Source organism: Ziziphus jujuba, chromosome 10 (genome assembly GCF_031755915.1).
Source record: "Ziziphus jujuba cultivar Dongzao chromosome 10, ASM3175591v1".
Lineage (NCBI taxonomy): Eukaryota > Viridiplantae > Streptophyta > Magnoliopsida > Rosales > Rhamnaceae > Ziziphus > Ziziphus jujuba.
Genome location: NC_083388.1, coordinates 13,834,499 through 13,851,925, shown reverse-complemented (window position 1 = coordinate 13,851,925; position 17,427 = coordinate 13,834,499).

Below are 17,427 nucleotides of genomic sequence, written 5' to 3'. Positions count from 1 at the left end.
GTAGCCCTAATTATGAAGGTTTAATTACTTTGATATATGTTGAGTTTTATTTAATTAGTAATATGTTTTGTTAATAAATCATTGGTATGCTTAATGGTTTTATAGGCCAGAAGGAATGAATGATTTTAATAATATTTGAGCTTGGAAAAGGATAATATTATGAATCTCCAATGATTTACATGAATGCATAATTGATTGGTAAATAGTTGTCTCATGCCATATTATTTGCTTAATCTATGCTTGATGAATTTGCATGATTTAATTTATAGGCCGGAAGGAATAAATTAGGTTATGTGAATATGATCAATTGTGAGTGGAAACTACTTTTGATTAATTTTGTCATTAAGTGTGGTTAATAAAATTACTAGTTAAATAAATTCACATACTTAAGTAATTAAATTGGAATAGTTAGTGGTTAAATCAAATGCCCTAGTATTCATAATTATTAATTTAACTCTCTCTTTACTTGAAATTGATCAAATTTTAATTGATTGCTTTTGTTTAATTTAGTTTATTTATTTTCAATTGCCATCTTAAATTTTAGTTCAAATATTACCAAAACCTAATTATGTTTGGTACTTAATTCTTAATCCCTTGGGTACGACAACCTTATTTTTCCACTTTATTACTTGAAAACGATTCGTGCACTTGCGAGTTGATTTTACACATCACTTCATAGTGGGTAAACCTAGTTTTTCAACCATAATAAGACTAGCAACATTAGTACAACTCCCACCATCAATAATCATACTACATACCTTATCCTTGACTTTGCACCTAGTATGAAAGATGTTCTCCCGTTGCACTTCCTTCTCATCTTTGTATACAGTTAGAGCTCTTCTAGCAACCAATGACAAGTCTCCACCAACTGGATACTTGTAATCTTTTTCATCTTCATCACCAACATCCTTCAATGGTGGCATGGATTCATTGTCCGACTCTTCCTCTTTAGTTTCAATGTCTCCACTTTTCCGAATCACCGTGACCCTCTTATTTGGACATTGACTTGCAATATGACCTCTACCATGACATTTAAAGCACATGATATCACAATTTCTAGTTGAAGATGAATTGGATTTACCTACTTGCTTGGATGAGGATGGTTCGGCCTTAACTTCGGATTTAAGCCGTGTGGTGGCTTTATCTTCAAACTTGGGCTGATTGGGTTTCCATGTGGTTAGGCTTGCTTTCCAAGTGTTTTAAGATATACTAGGTCTTGTGGTTCCCCTCCTCTTGAGTTGTTACTCTACTTTGATGGCCATGTGCAACATCTCCTCATTCTGCACATAATGATGCAAGTCCACTTGATTTGCTATTTCCCTATTCAAACCAGCCAAGAAACGTGCCATTGTAGCCTCCCTATTCTCCTCAACATTAGTCCTCATCATAAGGATTTCCATCTCCTTATAATAGTCCTCCTGATGCGAATCCACCCGTGACTGCTCGACCAACAACCCGCTGGGGTGCTGACCCAATACAAATGAAGGTGGGACCGATCACTAGGGCCCAAGCCAAGAGATTCAAGGAAAATCTTGCTGTCTTCATACAAGGAATAAGTCATAGCCAAGAGGGGTTGGCCACATCTAAAGAACCAAGGCCTGTTTTACTCATACAAGCAATAGAAGCCAAAACAGGGTCGGGTGACGTTTTTGGTGCTAATAAGGAGGCCGGGTTGTATGAATTGGAACCCCATCTTTATGGGTTCAATTCATATGGAGGATGAGTCATAGAAACCAGCCAAAGCAGCTTCAAAGCCGGCCAACAAGGTGGTTTGCGCACAAGGAGAAGGAAAGGGCCGGATTTGCTGTATTCTCCGCGGGTTTTACTGTATTTTACTGTATTAACCTTTTCTCATACTTCCAAGCAAGGGCAACGTGGGGAACTTCACAATAAGCTTATTTGGCATCCTAAAAAGCATATTGAAGCTGATTTGGAGCTCACTTTGGTCAAAGAATGGTCAAAGTCAAATTAGTCAAAAAGCTAGTATTTTAGTTTCCTAATTTTATTCTACTTTTTGTTTTAGGAAACTACCATTATTTTTAGTTTCTATTTATTTATTTTCTGGACAAATAAGATTAGGAAAGTTATTATTTTATTATTTTCATTGTAAATTAATTAATTCCTAAATTCAACATAAAGGAATTAATTAATCCAAATTAGTTTAGGAATAGGAAAGTTTCGGCCAAGGTAGAATTCTTCTTTGTGTGGCCGGTTTTTCCTAGGGTTTTTAGGGTTTATTTTGTTTCTTTCAAAGCCTATTTAAAGGCTTATTTTTCATTAATAATACAACTTTAAAAAAACTTTGATTTGATTAAGAAAATACTTGTGAGATTAATTATCTCTTTGTTCTTTGAGAACACCTAAAACACCATTAGAGAATTGGTTGTTTTAGCTTGACTTATCAATAGGTTTTCCATCCCCTATTGTGGCGTCTTCATTATACCAAGGTTTCTAACCACAGGTTGGTTAGGGGTTGAGGTCCATTCCATTAGAACTTGAACTTAATTAAAGATCCGGGCTAATATAATAAGGGTTTAGGAGCAGGTCGTCCTAGGTTCGTATCATTTGGTATCAGAGCTAAGTTTTGTTCAGGTTTGATCTATCTTTATTTGCTTTATTTGTTTTTGTGTTATTCTGCAATTTTAGCATTAGGTTAAGGTTGCATCCATCCCATACACGTTCTGCATCTTAAAAAAAAAAAAAAAAGTATTCATTCCTAGTTGAATTAGGATTTCCTAGTTTTATTGTATTTTTGTTTCCTAGTTTGTTGGTTGTCTTTTATCATTGTTCTTGTTAATTTGGTTTTTGTTGATTTTTCTTTGCTGTTTTAGTCTTAGAAATTTGCATTCATATATTCAAAAAAAAAAAAAAGAAGTTTGCGGCATCATTTAAAAAAAAAAAAAAAAAAACTGCACATTTTGTTTATTTGGAGGTCACGGGTTTGGTGTTTATTTTGGAGTTGGAATTGCAAATTTTGGTAATTATTCTTGCTACTGCAGTTGTTTGTGTTCTGTGAGTGAAGAAAAAAAAAAAACAGAAAAAAAAAAAGAAGAGGTAAAGTCGAATAAAAAAAAAAAAATTTCAGTTTGTTGGAGTTTGATTTGTTTGCTGGAAATTTGTTGGAGCTGCTGGTTTTTGATTATTTATTCAATATTTGAGTTGCTGGGAAATTATTCTTGCTGTTGGATATTTGGATTTTGGGTGTTTAAATTTTTGGATTAAAATTAGTTAAAGGAATTGATACAAAACTTGAATTATAAGAACAACAACCAACACTTTTCTATATTTTTGTTCTCTTTGATTCTTGATCGTATTTGAATTTCTTTTCCTGGAATTTGATTCTTGAACTCATAATCTGCTACCATCTGGTGCAGTTTTCAAAAATTCCAACGTTTTCCCATTATTTTGCGTTTTCTTGTCTAGAAAGCCGAAAAAAATTAGGATTTGTTGGATTCTTTCGGTATTGCCTACTTTTTACTGCTGTTTTGTTGGTAAGTTTAATTAAAACATACTAGTGATCTAATTGCTGTTTTGTGGGTGTTTTAATTAGAAGTTTCAGATAATACATTGAGTGGAAAAAGGCAAGAGTGTGTGAGCTTAAAAGAGGGTAAAAGCCGAAACTAGTGTGCAAACACGAGTGTCGAGACCTTGTTTGAGTGAAACACGTGAGGGAGTGAATATTGTGAGGATTTATTTTATTTTTGCAGTATTTTACTAACATGGCAGATTCTAGAATAAGAAGAGGAGATCCACCCGTGAGGATCAATGAGGAAGAATCCGTAGCATTTCAGGGCGATGACCGAGCTACCGGAAGTGGAGACCAAGTGGACTTGAGAACTATTTTGGAATCAATACAGCGGATGAGTGCTCAATTTGACCATGTAAACCAAAGAGTGGGAAGATTAGAAGCCTCACAAGGAAGGCCGAATACAAGAAATAGGCAAGAATTCCATGGAGGACGAGGCCGAGAGAGGAATTTGATGAGGAGCCATTGGACGGTGACTTTGAGGAAGGTATGGACGAAACCTTTGCTGTCCAAGATAGAGCTGGCCGTGGGAGATATAGGAGGGAGGATACAGATGAAGATTTGGGAAATATCAAGGTTAATATCCCACCTTTTATGGGTAAAAGTGACCCTGAAGCTTATTTGGAGTGGGAAGAGAAAATGGAGATGATTTTTGACTGCCACAACTACTCGGAAGGTAAGAAGGTGAAGATGGCAGCAATGGAGTTTGGCCATTATGCACTCCAATGGTGGATAAATGAGCAAAGCACCCGAAGGAGGGTTGGTGAAGACTTAATTACAACATGGCGACAAATGAAAGGAGTCATGAGGAAGCGGTTTGTGCCATCCCATTACCATAGGTTGCTGCATCAAAGGCTTCAATCTTTGTCTCAAGGAAGTAGATCCGTGGAGGATTATTACAAAGAGATGGAGATGTTAATGATGAGGCTGAATATGAATGAGGATAGGGAGGCAACCATGGCAAGATTTCTTGGAGGGTTAAACCGAGACATTGCCAACCAACTTGAATTACAACAATACTTGGAATTGGAGGAGATGTTGCATGTAGCCATTAAGCTTGAGAACCAATTCAAGAGGAGGGGTGTTAGTACACGGTTTGGAGGAGTTTCTAGCAGTGGAAGAACAAGTTCAAGTGGCTGGAAAAAAAATTCCACTTATGAAAACAAGTTGAAGCCGAAATTGGGAGAAGAATCTACCAACCGGCCAAGAAGGGAGGTCAAGACCGAATCTGTCCAAGCACTTAGAGGTGAGCTAAAATCTGATCCTAAACCTCAAAAATCCAGAGAAATAATTTGTTTTAAGTGCCAAGGAAGAGGACACATAGCCAGCCAATGCCCAAATAGAAAAATCATGGTATTAAAGGGTGATGGTGAGCTGGAATCCGCAAGTGAAGAAAGTGGGGCTGAAACCGAGCAAGAGGAGGATTGCAATGAAGATGAGGCCGAGCCTGTAGATACATCTAATGCCGATTTGAGCTTGGTTTCAAGGAGAGTACTTGCTGTCTACAAAGATGAAGAGCAGATACAAAGAGAAAACATCTTCCATACTCGCTGCGAAATACAAGGTAAAATTTGTAGCATGATTATAGATAGTGGGAGTTGTACTAATGTGATAAGTAATCTTGTAGTTGATAAATTAGGCTTGAAAACAATTAAACATCCAGAACCTTATAGATTACAATGGCTTAATGATAGTGGTGAGATGAAAGTAAACAAACAAGCCAAAATAAAATTTAATATAGGTAGATATGAGGATGTAGTTTTATGTGATATTGTGCCTATGATTGCCGGACATATACTATTAGGTAGACCATGGCAATTTGATAAAGATGCTACTCATTTTGGTCGAGAAAATAGTATTGTTTTCAGGTTTAAAGGGAAGAAGATCAAGCTGGAACCATTATCTCCTAAAGAGGTTTACAAGGATCAATTACAAATGCAACAAAGGAGAGAAACCGAAAAGCTCAAGGAAAAAGCAAGCATGGCACCAACGGCTTCACCATCCATTCAAGAAGGTAAGGTTGAGGTTGCTGACCAAGGTAAGGTTTCTAAGGTTCATATTGAGTGGAAAGACCAAGAAAAAGCCGAGAGAGAGGTGAGAAAAGAGTACAAACCCGAGAGCATACAAAATCCGGAAATTTCCGCCAATGAGAGCCAAACCGAGAGAAGAAAAAGAAAAGAAAGAAAAGAGAGGAAAAACCAGAATTTTTATTTGAGTTTAGGGGATATTAATAAGGTTATTGAGTGTAAGAAACCTTTGCTGGTCATGCTTTACAAAGAAAATTATTTAAATGATCAAACTAACTTTGAAGAACTTGAATTGCCAAGTTCAATGATTTCTCTTTTGAAGGAATTTGGAGATGTCTTCCCAAATGAGATTCCAAGTGGTCTACCACCTATTCGAGGGATAGAACATCAAATTGACTTTGTTCCAGGGGCTGCCATACCAAATAGACCAGCTTATAGGAGCAATCCCGAAGAAACAAAGGAGCTGCAAAAACAGGTAAGTGATTTGCTTGATAAAGGATATATTCGTGAGAGTTTAAGTCCATGTGCTGTTCCTGTTTTGTTGGTACCTAAAAAGGATGGTTCTTGGAGAATGTGTGTTGATTGTAGAGCTATAAATAATATTACCATCAAATATAGACATCCCATTCCTAGATTAGATGATATGCTTGATGAATTGCATGGTGCTTGCATGTTTACAAAAATTGATCTTAGGAGTGGTTATCACCAAATTAGGATGAAAGAAGGTGATGAATGGAAAACCGCATTCAAAACTAAATATGGACTGTATGAATGGTTAGTTATGCCTTTTGGATTATCTAATGCACCTAGTACTTTCATGAGGCTTATGAATCATGTAATGCGTCCATTTATTGGTAAATTTGTGGTTGTTTATTTTGATGACATTTTAATATATAGCCGAAATTTGGATGACCATGTGGATCAACTTAGGCAAGTTTTGCAAGTTCTTAGAAAGGAAAGATTATTTGCTAACATTAAAAAATGTGATTTTTGCAAAGAAGAACTTGTATTTCTAGGTTTTGTAGTAAGTGCTGCAGGAATCAAAGTTGACCAAGCTAAAGTGAAGGCAATCCAAGAGTGGCCGGTTCCTACATCCATTACCCAAGTGAGGAGCTTTCATGGCTTGGCAAGCTTTTACCGAAGATTTGTCAAGGATTTTAGTACCATAGCAGCACCATTGAATGAAGTTGTCAAGAAGAATGTTGGCTTCAAATGGGGGGAAGTACAAGAAAAATCTTTTAATTTGTTGAAAGAAAAATTGTGTAATGCACCTTTGTTAGTTTTGCCAAATTTTTCTAAGACTTTTGAAATTGAGTGTGATGCTTCAGGTGTAGGTATTGGAGCTGTTTTAATGCAAGAAGGAAGGCCCATAGCCTACTTTAGTGAAAAATTGAATGGAGCTGCCCTAAACTACCCGACTTATGACAAGGAGATGTATGCTTTGGTGAGGGCTTTGGAGACGTGGCAGCATTATCTCATGCCAAAGGAGTTTGTGATTCATACGGATCATGAGTCTTTGAAGCATATTAAGGGTCAAGGAAAGCTCAACCGAAGGCATGCTAAGTGGATTGAATTTATTGAAACATTTCCATATGTGATCCGCTACAAAAAAGGTAAGGAAAATGTGGTTGCCGATGCATTATCCCGAAGGTATGTGCTCTTTTCTACTTTAGATGCTAGATTGCTTGGATTCGAACAATTGAAAGAACTTTATAAGCATGATAGTGACTTTGGAGAAATTTTTAGAACCTGTTTGAAACATGGATTTAATAAATTTTACATATTTGAGGGATATTTGTTTAAGGAAAACAAACTTTGTGTGCCTAATTGTAGTATTAGGGAATTATTGGTTCGGGAAGGACATGGAGGTGGTTTAATGGGTCATTTTGGTATTTTAAAGACTTTATCCTTGCTGCAAGAACATTTTTATTGGCCTAACATGAGGAGAGATGTTGAGAGAATTTGTAAAAGATGTGTGAAGTGCCGAAAAACAAAATCAACATTGAAACCGCATGGATTATATAAGCCTTTGCCGATTCCTACCTATCCTTGGATAGATTTGTCTATGGATTTTATTCTTGGGTTGCCTAGGTCAAGGACAGGTAAGGATTCAATATTTGTTGTAGTAGATAGGTTTTCTAAGATGGCACATTTTATTGCATGTAATAAAACTGATGATGCATCCAACATTGCTAATTTATTTTTCAAGGAAATTGTGAGATTGCATGGAATGCCAAAAACTATTGTGTCGGATAGGGATGCTAAGTTCTTAAGCTATTTTTGGAAAACATTGTGGGCTAAATTAGGTACTAAGCTTTTATTTTCAACTACTTATCATCCACAAACTGATGGACAAACCGAAGTAGTAAATAGAACCTTGTCTGCATTGTTGAGAGCATTAATTAGTAGAAATTTAAGGACTTGGGAAGAATGTTTGCCACATGTTGAATTTGCATATAATAGGTCTTTACATTCAGCAACTAAATTTACTCCATTTGAAATTGTTTATGGTTTTAATCCTTTGACTCCATTAGATTTAACACCTTTGCCTTTAAGTGAACGTGCTAATCTAGATGGAAAACAAAAAGCTGATTTTGTAAAGCAGATTCATGAGAAGACTCGAGCAAACATTGAGAGGAGGACCGAGCAATATGCAAGGGTGGCTAATCAAGGCCGGAAATCAATGGTGTTTGAACCTGGAGATTGGGTGTGGCTGCACTTAAGGAAAGAAAGATTCCCCGAACAAAGGAAATCAAAACTCATGCCGAGGGGTGATGGACCTTTTCAAGTTTTGGAGAGGATAAATGACAATGCTTACAAGCTTGATCTACCGGGTGAGTATAATGTTAGTGCTTCCTTTAATGTTGCTGATTTATCTCCTTTTGTTGCAGGTGATGATTTCGATTTGAGGACAAATCCTTTTCAAGAGGAGGGGAATGATGCGAATCCACCCGAGACTGCTCGACCAACAACCCGCTGGGGTGCTGACCCAATACAAATGAAGGTGGGACCGATCACTAGGGCCCAAGCCAAGAGGTTCAAGGAAAATCTTGCTGTCTTAATACAAGGAATAAGTCATAGCCAAGAGGGGTTGGCCACATCTAAAGAACCAAGGCCTGTTTTACTCATACAAGCAATAGAAGCCAAAACAGGGTCGGGTGACATTTTTGGTGCTAATAAGGAGGCCGGGTTGTATGAATTGGAACCCCATCTTTATGGGTTCAATTCATATGGAGGATGAGTCATAGAAACCAGCCAAAGCAGCTTCAAAGCCGGCCAACAAGGTGGTTTGCGCACAAGGAGAAGGAAAGGGCCGGATTTGCTGTATTCTCCGCGGGTTTTACTGTATTTTACTGTATTAACCTTTTCTCATACTTCCAAGCAAGGGCAACGTGGGGAACTTCACAATAAGCTTATTTGGCATCCTACAAAGCATATTGAAGCTGATTTGGAGCTCACTTTGGTCAAAGAATGGTCAAAGTCAAATTAGTCAAAAAGCTAGTATTTTAGTTTCCTAATTTTATTCTACTTTTTGTTTTAGGAAACTACCATTATTTTTAGTTTCTATTTATTTATTTTCTGGAAAAATAAGATTAGGAAAGTTATTATTTTATTATTTTCATTGTAAATTAATTAATTCCTAAATTCAACATAAAGGAATTAATTAATCCAAATTAGTTTAGGAATAGGAAAGTTTCGGCCAAGGTAGAATTCTTCTTTGCGTGGCCGGTTTTTCCTAGGGTTCTTAGGGTTTATTTTGTTTCTTTCAAAGCCTATTTAAAGGCTTATTTTTCATTAATAATACAACTTTAAAAAAACTTTGATTTGATTAAGAAAATACTTGTGAGATTAATTATCTCTTTGTTCTTTGAGAACACCTAAAACACCATTAGAGAATTGGTTGTTTTAGCTTGACTTATCAATAGGTTTTCCATCCCCTATTGTAGCGTCTTCATTATACCAAGGTTTCTAACCACAGGTCGGTTAGGGGTTGAGGTCCATTCCATTAGAACTTGAACTTAATTAAAGATCCGGGCTAATATAATACGGGTTTAGGAGCAGGTCGTCCTAGGTTCGTATCACCTCCACACTCCCATTTCCTTGAGACAAGCTTTGTAGTCTCTGAAAAGTGCTTATATAGTAATGGCTAGGTACGAAATGCTTCCTCGTCAAAGCCTTCATCTCTTCCCATGTATACATAGGTCTTTGACCCGCTCGTCTCCTAGAAAGTGTTTCTTTGTCCCACCATCCAATAGCATAGTCCATGAAATCAACAGTGGCTAATTTAACTTTTTTAGCCTCGAAGTAGTTCTGACAATCAAATACCATCTCAATCTTCTCCTCCCACTCGAGATATGCTTCTAGATCACTTTTACCTTGGAATGATGGTATTTTCATCTTAATTCCTCCATAGTCATTGCCTCGGTCTAACGTTTCTCTCCCATGGAATTGATTGGTTCCCGAACCAATCTACTACCACCATGATGATTGTGCAGCCAAGGGAAAGTGGCAACCCTTCGACAAAGTCCATGGACACATCGGACTAGACTCGTTCTGGAATCGGAAGTGGTTGGAGAAGTCCTGCCGGCAACATAAGGTCATACTTGTTTCTTTGACATATTTCACATTGTTGAATAAATTCCTCAACCATTTTTTGCATTCCTTCCCAATGGAAATCACTGCGAATCCGAGCATCTTTTGAAATCCAAAATGGCCACCAGTTGGTAAGGAATGACATTCGGTGATTAGCATAGGAACCAAAGAGGATGCAGAATTAAGAAGAATTTTACCATGGAAAAACCAAACTCCATCTTTGTTAACAACTCGCATGTTAGGAGTGAATGATTGGTAGAATGGTCCCACTGGATTTCTTGTTGTAATTGAGTCCACCAGTCCAATTGTGGTTTAGACATAGATATGAACTGAATTTCAACTCTCCTAGACCAAGAATCTGAAGCTTGGTTCTCAAGTCCCTTTTTATACTCAATGGTATAGTCATACCCCATAAGCTTTAGGAGCCACAGTGCCTGGGCTGAGGTGGTAATCCTCTGCTCCATTAAGAATTGTAAGCTTCGCTGATCGGTCCGCATGATGAACGATCTACCCAACAAATATGGCCTCCACTTTCGTACTGCTTTCACAATAGCTATCATCTCTTTCTCATATGTAGAGAGATTAAGTGGTGCCCTTTTAAGAGCCTCACTGTAATAAGCTATGGCCCTTCCTCCTGGGTAAGTACCACCCCAATGCCCACTCTACTTACATCACATTCCACCACGAAAGGTTTGGAGAAATCGGGCAGGACCAAGACTAGCGCTGTCAATGCAACGTTCAGATGCTGGAAGGCAGCCTCAGTTTCATCATTCCACTGGAACCCATCTTTAGTCAGTAATCGGTTTAAAGGAGCAGCTATGGTTCCAAAGTTCTTAATTAATTTTTGGTAGTACCCGGCAAGTCCAAGAAAGCCTCGAAATCCATGAACGGACGTCGGTGTGGGCCATTCCATGACTACACGCACCTTTGAAGGATCCACCGCAACTCCCTCGGCTGAAATTATATGTCCTAGGTAGTCTACAGACGTGACTCCAAAACAACATTTAGTATTTTTTGCACATAACTGGTTTTCAATCAGAATCATTAAAACAATGGGGAGATGCTTAAGATGGTCTTCCCATGAGTTAGAATATACCAATATATCATCAAAAAAGACTAGGATAAATTTATGCAGATGCGGCCGAAATAGATCATTCATGAGACTCTGGTAGGTTGCAGGCACATTCGTCAATCCGACCGTGATGAGGACATGACCAAGAGCCCTTCAAGATGGAGCCCAAATCCACTTCAAATGTATAAAGGACCCATAACCCGAGCATGAGCAAAGAGATTGAAAGAGGCACTAAATGGTTTAATCTAGGAGGTGTTTACAACCCAAGGAAGCAAGCTTATTAATGAAGATGAACTAAAATTGGTCCATATGATTGGGATGGTGGATGCCTATGTGAAAGAGAGTTTAACGCATGGACTCCTACAACATGGTGATGTGGCATCATATGGTGACCTGGCATCCAACTAAGCTTGGCCAAATTTTATAATTAGGAAAATATTAATTTTTATTTATGTTTTGATTGGATTTTGGCATGTTGCCTATTTACTTTCCTAATTTAGTTTTTATTAGGTTTTTAAATTACTTTCCTAATTTTATTAAAGTTGAATTGGTCAAAGAATTAAAGGCCATTCAAATTAGGAAACTAGGAGCTAAATTAGGTTTCCTAGGTTTCCTAAACCTAACCACATTAGGTTTCCTAAACCTATCAAAATTAGGTTTCCTAAACCTAACTTTCGTCCATTATTATTCCACCTTTACTTTTAGCAAATTTAGGAAAACTTTGTAATTTATTTTGCCCACATAAGTCATGAATAAAAAGGAGATTACAATTTTGATTCAAAGTGAGAGTGATTTTCTTGGTTCTCTAAAAACTATATCGAACTTTTTCAAGCTTTGTTTGTAGAGTTCAAATTCGACTTATCAATAGGTTATTCCACACCCTATTATGGCATCTTCACTATACCAAAGTTCTTACCTCAAATATAGGTAACGGATCGAGGTCTTCCATTGATAACTTGTAATTAGATGGTCCTAATTCAATGTTTGTTACGGGTTTAGAGGCAGGTTGCTCTAGGTTCGTATCGTGCACCTCGGTCATTAATTGTTGTAATGTAGAGTGTACTGATCAAAGTTAGACTCATGCCTTTCCAACATTTCGTTAACATCGTTACAGAACTCTGCATTGCTCTTCCCTCGGGTCTCCATGGAATGCGAACCTGGCTCTGATACCAAAATGTTGCATGCCTTAGTTTAAGTAGGAGAAAATACCCCTGTTTTGGGAAGTGAAAACAGAGCAAGAGAGAGAAAATAATAAACTATCCTAATTAACAACCCCTCCCTTTGCATGGCCCATGCAGACTCACATCCCCATCAATGTCCTATTGATAAGTCAAACTAAAATACATAATTTCAATTCAATGGTTTAGGTGTTCAAAGATATTAAAGTGAATTCTTTCTCACAAAATAAAGTTCTGTATAATAATCTAAGCTGCTATTCCATTGAAAAATAAAACCTTTAATAGGCTAAGGTTTACAAAACAAAAACCCAAAAATACATTAGGAAAACTAGCCAAAGGTGTAGGAAACATGATGTGACCAAATTCCCTTTCTTTCCTAATCTAAATTGGATTAATTAATTCCTTTATTTTAAAATACAAATTAATTAACTTACAACCAAAATAATAAAATTCTAACTTTCCTAAAGTAATTTTTACAGCAAATAAATAACTAAAAACCAAAATAATGACTAATTTCCTAAAACAAAAGTCAAATTTCAAATTAAGAAACTAGTTGACAAGTTTTACAACTAAGCTGTCATTATCCAATCACCAGCTAGTTTAGGCTTGAAATAAGCTTGAATATGCCATATAGAATGCGAAATAGGATTAATATTGGTTCCCACACATTGCCCTTGATTGGAATAAGAAAATCTTGCTTAATCCACAAGAAAGGTCAAAGCCAGAGCCAAACCATGCATTTTTTGCCAAATTGAATATGTATGCGCAAATGTCATTAATGACCAGCCTTGCTTCTACCTTGGCATGATTTTATGTCCCCTTAGAGCATCAATACATTCATCAGTTAACAAATTCATTCCCTGCTGCCCGTAGTCCATAGAAGTACCAAAATAGCTTAGTGGGTCCATTTTCAACTTCATAACTTGGATGCATAAGACGAGTTTTGGATCTCCGGGTATTGTCATGCCCTCTTGGGATTTGATAGCACCTTGAATGAATCTAACCAAGTTATGCTTAAATCTTTTAGCTTGTGCCCTTGTGATTGGCTTTGTCTTCAATTGTACAAGATTAACACCCCAGCAGGTAGTCGATTGTATGGTAACAGGCGGATTCATAAGTTGGGCCTTGGCCAATTGGAACTCTCACTTTCAAGCTTTGGTTTTGTCCTTGATTCAAATGTGGGATTGCTTCACCAAACACTGAAATTAGTCCTTCCACTGTTGGAAACTCCTCCAAACCATGAGCTTGTACCCCTCCTCTTGAATTGGTCCTCAACTTTGATAGCCACATGCAACATCTCCTCAAATTCTACATATTGTTATAATTCCATTGGTTGTCTATCTCTCGATTTAAACCTCCTAAAAACCTTGTCATGGTTGCCTTACAATCCTCATTCATGCTCAATCTCATCATGAGCAACTCCATCTCCTTGTAGTAGTCCTCCATGGCCCTATTTCCTTATGATGAAGATTGAAGTTATTGATGTGACATCATATGGTAATGGCTTGCCTTCCACGATTTTGTCTTCCAAATATGTCCTCATACTCCTCATCGAGGTTGTCTCCACAGTTACCTCCTTTGAATTCCTCCCTAAAATGTCCACGAGCTCCATATAAGTCCATCCTTGGGTTCGACTCACCTTGTGAATTCTCAAATTTATCTCTCAAATCTATCAATTCTTTGATAAAGTTTATCAAAGCTATCATTCATCCTTTGAAGTTGTTCCAAAATCGCCAACCTGTTGGTTGGTTCTCCTCCACTCCTAGTTGCTCTAGATTCCCCTTTAAATCCCACTAATTCATCTTCAAGATTTCTTAATGAGTCACCTCCTCTTTCCATTCTTGAACATGTCATGTTAGAGAAAATAGTACAAAGAACCTCATGAAATTCACTCACTCACATGTTTCGCTCAAAAGGGTCTCTTTCACTCATGTTTCCACACTTGTTTTGGCTTTTGACCCTCTTTTAAGATGACGTTCTCTTGCATTTTTCCACTTAAAAGAATATCTTAAAGTTCTATTGAAACACACTCAAAACAACAATTACACCACAAATGTAACACCCCATCCCAAATCGCACCGGAATCCGTGCACGTTGATCGAGGTTGACCGTTGACCGTTGATCGAAGGGGTCAAAAGTTGACTTTTTGACTCGGTGGGAATTTTGAGTTGACCAGGGTACCGTGGTGAAGTGCATGATGCCCTGAGTTCGTAGACTAGTAGCACATAAAAAACAGAGCTACGGTTTGAAAGTTATGGGCAAAACAAGTTGAAGTGTAAATTGTCCAAAAGGTGCCGGGAGTTGACTTTTTCTTGTAATGTAATTTTGAGTTGACTCTTGTATGGTTGTAAAGTACTCGTCGATACGAGTTCATAGACTAGCGGCACGCTTAAATCGGACATTTGGTTAAAAAGTTACGAACGTTTGAAATTCGCCGGATACCGTATTATTTTAATATATCTGGCTTAAGTGCACAGTAACGCCACGTGTCAGCTTCTGATTGGTCCACGTGGCATGAACAGTATCACGCAGGGGTTTTATCTGTTAAAACTCTCGGGAAAGAGAGAGAAAGAGAGATAGGAGAGAGAAAGAGAGAGAGAGGAGAGAGAGAGAGAGAGAGAGTCACCGGCCGCCGGTAATTTTCAAGTTTTCCGGCCGAGTTACTGTACACGCACTGACGAGCCAGGTTGCCCACCTCATTTCCGGCAAAACCTCCAAGTTTCACGGCGAACGGCCGCCGGACGCGCCCGGATCGGACCTCCGAAGTTTGGCGGTGACTTTTACCCCTCCACCACCGGCCACCGCGGATCGACCCTGTTGCGGCCGATACACAGTACACGCACCAGCTAGCCTTGATCCCCTCCTCAAGTCCGGCCTACCCACCAAAAATCACGGCCATCGGACCACCGACGCGCCGGGATCGGAGCATTTTCCGGCGAGGGGCCGGAAATCTTCAAACGGTGATTTCTCCGCCGTCCGATCTCCGTTTTGCTCACCGCCGGTCCCGTTGGGTTGCTCTCCTCAAGATCTACAAGTCTGCAAAATTTCATAGCCAACGGCCACCGCACGCGCCGCCGCCGGCGACGGTTGCCGGTGACCGTGGCGGCCCGCCGGAAATTACTGTTCCGGCGAATACCCGAAATTCCGACCAGCTCCAGTCCGCTGTGTTCGACCTCTTGAACCCGAGTCCGACTTCCGTTTCCATCAATTCGCGACGGTTTGGGAGAATTGTGGAGCCAAAACCCGAAAAGCTTCCCGACGAAATTCCGACCCCGTCGGGTACGATCATCGGAAATTGAGACCGAATCTGTGATCAGCATCACTCGAGCTTCGTTTCGGTATATAACTCATAAATTCTAGATAACGTTTGTGTTTTACCCCCCCGGGTACCGGGTATTATTTACCCGATTAAAATATTAATTTATTTGACTGCCTGTGAATTTTGTTCTAGGAGCACCGGTGAGTCGTAGAATTGATCCCGTAGTGAGTGACCCACCTTCAAATTAATTTTGGGAAATTATTTGGTGAATATATTATGTGCGATTTAAATATTTGGAATTTAATTTCTATGTGCCAAATATTTATTGGATTTATTGTGGAATTATTTATGAATTTATTGGATTTAAGAAAATGTGCATTCTACAAATTTATGCCATGTGAAATTATTTTATGGTTTTGAGGATTTTGAAATTGGTGTGGTTTTAATGGTAAATTGGGCACGATTGACTTTCAAATATTTCAAGGAAAATATTTGGTTATGTTGGTGATTTCAATTTTTATAAAATATGCCCATGGAATATTATGAGATTTGATTATTATATTTCGAGAATTATTTATGCTATTGAGAAAATGTGGATATTTGAATTGGTGGATTTGAAAATCATGGAATTTATGGTGTTGATTATAAAGAAATTACAGAGAATTTCCGGGTTCAAGCGGATGGACTATGCCCGCTATGTTTATGAAAAATGTGAAATTTGTTATATAATTTAAACATGTGGATTTTATGATTTTTGGATGCACCGTGCACGTACTGGTGTTCTGTTTATATGTGATATGGTTAGTGTGCACAAGGTTGTGATTAGCGCGCAGGTGGGTGTGATTAGCGCGCAGGTGATGTGATTAGCGCGCAGGTGGGTGTGAGTAGCGCGCGGTTTATATGATAAGGTTGTCCTGTGGTTGCCATCGGATGAGGGTAGGCCACCCCCTTTGGTCGGGACACCTAGTTAGCAGCGGTGCAGTGGGATGCCATGCGACCGTATGCCGGTTTCTCTCTATAACCTCCTGTCTGGCGGTACCTTGGGACGCTGGGTACTGTTGGCGCCACTGGTATATAGTGGGTGCATTAAATGATTTTCAGAACTGTGTTTTAAAAATAAAATGTTTGGAAACTGTATTGGAATTAAAAATATAATTATTACTGTTTCTGGTATTTATTTGATGTCATGGTTTTCGGGGAATATGAATAAAGGGTTTTGTGAAAAGATTTTAAAAGGGGAACTTTTCCAACTGAGAGAATTGTAAGGGTTTTGAGAGAAATTATTATTTCCAATTTATTATTATTTATCTACTTATTACCGTGGTATTATATTGTATAGTAGATAGGGTCACTCACTGAGATGATTAGCATCTCACACTCTTAAATTCCGTTCCTCTAGGTACTAGGTTGTCGGTGTTCATTCGGAGCGGACTTGATCTTCCTCGCTGTTTTAGTTCGGCAGTACCCGTTTATTCTTTTATTGCAGTTGTAATATTTCTTTCACTCTTGTTGTATTTATTATGCACTAGATTACTGTATTTATTTTGGAGTGCTGTAATTTGTGGAATCAATCTGTAGTAATGTGGGAGGAATAAGGGGATGTTTTTAGAAGTGTGTTTTCAGTGCAGGTAAATTGTGGTAAGTAAATCCCTTAGGGGAGGCTCTGCCGGATTTTCCGTTGGAGAGTTCGGTAGGGTTTCCCTGGGATCAGGGCTGTCTAGGGTTCCGGGGAAGGAATTCTGGACGGGTCCTGACAACAAATATTCCCTAAT